We start from the raw sequence: 4,964 nt of genomic DNA, 5'->3' as shown, positions 1-4,964 counted from the left end.
ATTTTTTATTTTTTAATTTTGTCACAGGATCTTCCTAAGCTGCTCAGGCTGGCCTAGAACTTATGATCCTTCTCTCCTCAGCCTTTGGAGTAGCTGGGATTACAGGCCTGTGCCACTACCTGGGCTTCACCATAAAGGAAGAATCAGCCTGGGATTTGTGTGTCTCAAAAACAAACAAAAGCTGGGCATGGTGGTGCATGTGGGAGGATTATAGGATCAAAACCATTCTCAGCAATTTAGTGAGACTATAACCAACCTAGGGAGACTCTGTCTCAAAATAAAAAAATAAAGAGGACTGGAGAGGTGGCTCAGTGCCCTTGGATTCAATCCTGGTTAAAATAAAAGCCTGCCTTAGCCTCTGAATCTCTGAGACTACAGGTGTGAATCTCAGCCCCAGGCTCCTCAGGTCTTTTCACTAGCTCTATCCTCTGCATGAGATGTCTTCTCCCACTCCATCTTTTTGTGTGGCTCTTTTCCTTATTTTTCAGGTCTCAGCTGAAGTACTCAGAGTTTTTTTTTTTTTTTTTTTTTTTTTTGTGTGTGTGTGTGTGTGTATACTAGGACTGAACCCTGGGCACTTTACCACTGAGCTACATCCCCAGCCCTTTTTATTTTTTATTTTGAGACAAGGTCTCAACAAGTTGCTAAATCTGGCCTCAAACTTTTGATTCTCCTGCCTTAGCCTCCCAAGTCACTGGGATTAAAATCGTGCAATTTTCCCACTGCCTAGCTCTTCACTGTCTCTTGTGTGGGAGACCAACCTTCCACGTGACTGGGTTACACTCCCCAGCTGGGTGCTGAGGCACTCAGTCGCAGAAATGCGGCAGAGCTTTTCCTACCCTTCTTGGGTTCGAGGGTTGGTGTCTCATGCATGGGGTGTGTCTTGCTACACCATGCACTTAACCCCGTGGGTGAAGCTATGCTCACCTATTCCTTTGTAATGTAACCCCTTACCCTGTTTAGGATAGAATCTTCTATGGAAGTGCCTTGTGTGTGTCCCCTTCTCTTACTGTGCCCTTGGGTGTGGTCTACACAGGTATCAGTCAACCTGCTGACAGTGGACATCATGAAGATAGACTCAGCCCCCTGAAACCTGACCCCTTGCCTCATTTGAATGGCTTCTCCTCAATAAAAGGGGTCAGCACGTGCTCTCGCTCCCTTTCTGCGGACCCTTAAGGTCAGAGGAGCCGTCACAGTGACCCCCCCAAAAAAGGTATTTGTGTCTCTCGTGTGGTTATTTTGTGCAGCCCAGTTAGCCCAGTTTATCTGGAGTGACCCCTGAGCCTTTTAGTCGAGAGAACAGAAACCCGGCACTCTTGAATCTATCTCTACCATCCTAATTGTCACTGCCTTAGTTCAGGCTCTGTCACTTCCAGACTGGATTTCTAGAACAATCTTCCAGTCAATGAGCTTCCCTTTCTCTCTTGTCCTAGTCACTCCATTCCCCACACAGTGGTTATGAAAATGAGCCTGTAAAATGAAAATGAGATTGTGTCACACTCTGCTTCAAGTTTCAGTGGCCCTCTACTACTTGCAAGAGGTCAGCACTCAAGGTCAACACTCAAAGCCCTTTGTGCTCTGGACCCTGCTGTCTTTGTAGTGGCATCTTAAGAACTTGCCCCTCCTTCCTGCCATGCTTATGACCACACAAAAGCTCCTACAGTTCCCCCAACAAGCCATGTCCTATAGGTTCTCCCTTTTGTGAAATGTTCCTTCTTCCCGAATTCCCCCATCTCCCTTCTTATGTAGCTAACACTGCTAAAATACAATTCAGCCCTCTGGGAACCAGCTCTTACCACACACTGTACTCCTTTATCAACACCTTCTTAGGACTTGTCCACTCTCCCAGGGTTCATCAGTTCTCCCTGATCTTGGGTGACCTGGTCACACAAAGCTGTCGAAATAGTCATTTATCCGGACATGGTGGTATACCCTTGTAATCCCAATTCAGGAGGCTGAGGCAGAAGGATCACAAGTTCAAAGCCAGCCTCAGCATCTTAGCAAAGCCCTACGCAACTTAGTGAGACCCTGTCTCTAAATAAAAAAATAAATAAAAAGGGCTTGGGATGTGGTTCAGTGATAAAGCACCCTTGGGTTAAATCCTCAGTACCAAAAGCAAAATAAAAACTAATTATTTAGTAGGGAGCACAGACACTGGAGTCAGGCAGGATTTGAATCCAGTCAAGTGACCTTATTTTAGTTCTTCACAGCTTTGAAATTATTATTTTTTTTTGCAAGGTTAGGGTCAAACCTAGGGGCTGGGGATGTGGCTCAAGCGGTAGCGCCCTCGCCTGGAATGTGTGTGGCCTGGGTTCGATCCTCAGCACCACATACAAACAAAGATGTTGTGTCCGCCAAAAACTGAAAAATAAATATTAAAAATTCCCTCTCTCTCTCTTTAAAAAAAAGGGGGTCAAACCTAGGACTTTGTACATGTTAGGCAAGCTTTGTGCCACTGAGCTACTCCTCCAGTCCAAGTTTTGTATTCTTGCTCTATAAAATGAGGATAAATCTACTTCAGTTTTATCTGGATACTTACCTACTTTTTTTTTTTTTTTTTTTTTTTTGTATTGTAAAGCACTCCCACTTAGGAGGCACACCATAACCTCTGTTGATTGATTAAATGGTGCACATGCAAAACAGGCTCCTTTACTTCCACAGCCAAAAACCTTGAATGACTTTCCATTGTCTTGAGGTTAAGATGTGGTCTCAATACAACTTACAGGACATTTTCTACACTGAACTGTTTGCTTCATTCAGGTTTCCCTGAACACACATACTCAAGCTATTTTTGGTGGGGGGTGGGTGTGGGAGTACTGGGGATTGAACTCAGGGGCACTCAGCCACATCCCCAGTCCTATTTTGTATTTCATTTAGAGACAGGGTCTCACTGAGTTGCTTAGCACCTCACTTTTGCTGAGGCTGGCTTTGAACTTGAGATTCTTCTGCCTCAGCCTCCTGAGCTGCTGGGATTACAGGTGTGGACCACCATGCCAGGCTTTAAGCTATGTTATTTCATGCCTCCCTGCCATTGCTTACCTGTCCCCTTGGCCTAGAGTGTCCTAGTTTTGGTGCCCTTCCTCTATACATTTACCTTCTTATTTAGCAATGCTATTCTTATTTGTTTACATGCTTTTCTTTCTCCATAAAGCCTAAGGAGCATGGCATGGTGGCACATACCTGTAATCCCAGCAATTTGGAGGCTGAGTCAGGAGAATCGCAAGTTTGAGGCCAGCAATTTAGTGAGATCCTATCTCAAAATTAAAAGTAAGTAAAAAATGGACTGTGGATATAGCTCAGTAGTAAAGCACCCCTGGGTTCAATCTCCAGTACAAGAAGGAAAAAAAAAAAAGCCTAGGGACCCTGAGTCCTGCCATATTTTCCAGTAGTGTAGGGCCTGATGGACATTCAAGGCAAAGAAAATAATTGTGTTGAATAAATGCATGAGGTATGGAAGCAACAACCAGAGGACAGCATGGGCTGGGTGGGGAAACTGAGGCCAGAGTGGTTTTTCACTCCCCAAAGCAACAAAATTGGTTGGATGTCAGATTCACCTGACCTCACTGTCAATACACTCTCCCCACCCACATACCCCAAAATAGTTTTCTTCTGTGTAACATCATGAATTTTCCCAGGAGCTTTGGCTCCTACAGGTAGAACCCAAATCTCTAGAGAAGATCTTCTGAGTGTTCAGGCACAGTGTGACAGGGTACAACACTGCACAGCTCTGAAGACTGAGGGAAGAAAAACCATGTAGTAGCTACAAAAAGTTGCCACATATACTGACTTTCCCAGATTCTCAAGCTATTTTCTTCACCCTCTAGATAAAGGAACCCAGGCTCAAGTATGAGGGGAAAATGTCCCCCACCTCTTTTCCCTTGGCCCTAGCATCCCAGGCTGCCCCTTTCCCGCGCAGGGCTGCAAATAGCCTGGGAGCCTGAGGGCCAGCAAAAGGGAGTGAAAGGGGAACTTGGTCAACCGGCATAGCTGCTGCTATGGCAGCCAGAGCCAAAGGAGGTCACCATTGATCCCACATGCACTTAATTCTCTATGCTGTGGCTGAGGCAGGGCTGACTAGAAAAGCTGAGGCGGTGCTGGAAGCTGGGAAACAGACACTTTCTCTCTCTGAGTCTCTGTTTCCCGACGTAAAATAAACACACATGGTTTAACTAAAACCATTCTCTACTGGTCCCTATGTTCCACTCTCCAATAAATGTCAGGACTGCAAGATGCTGATGGAGTGAGGGTGGGGGAGTCGACCCTCAGATATGAGAACCAGAGAGGGGGTGCACGATGTCCACGAAGAGCAGGAGAGCACTCCGTTTGGGGGTCCCCTGAGCCAGAGGCAGAACTACCCCTAAGGGTTCCAGGTCTTCCAGTTGCTTGACCCTTAGAATAGAGACCGCGGCCCGGCCCCGCCTAGAGAATTCTGCGAGAAGAGGTCTAGGTCATCACCACTACCCCAGCGTCTGGGAAGAAAGGAGGTAGGTCTTTGTTCACTCGTTTCTAGGCCTCCCAGGGCAGCTGGGTCCAGTCCCACAACCACAGCCCACTCGGTCAGGAAACCTCAAAGACAACAGCCCGCTAACCCTTCGGGCACTCTCAGTCCGCCCCAGCCCCGCCCCAGCCCCGCCCCGCCCGCATCCTTCGCCTCCGCCCCTGGGCCGGAAGTCCCCTCCTTCTCCCCTCGCCTCATACCCCGCAAGCTGTAACCGCTCCTAGGCCCCATCCCTCCGCGGGTCGGGGAAACCTCTCTCCGCTCAGTCCCGCCCTCTTCCTCTGGCTCCAGCTCCGCCCAGGCTGCTCGGCCCAGTCCCCAAGCCCCGCCCAGCCCCGCCCAGGCTCCGCCCCGGCTCCTCCGCCAGCTCCGCCTCTTTCTCTCCCGGGCCCCACCCCCGGCCCCCGGAAGCCTCTCTCCGCCCCCGGCCCCGCCCCCCGAAGTTTCTTGGGCCCCCGGCGGCGGG

This window comes from Spermophilus citellus (genome assembly GCF_964194105.1).
Source record: "Spermophilus citellus genome assembly, chromosome: 4".
Lineage (NCBI taxonomy): Eukaryota > Metazoa > Chordata > Mammalia > Rodentia > Sciuridae > Spermophilus > Spermophilus citellus.
Note: the sequence above shows the minus strand (reverse complement) of the source record.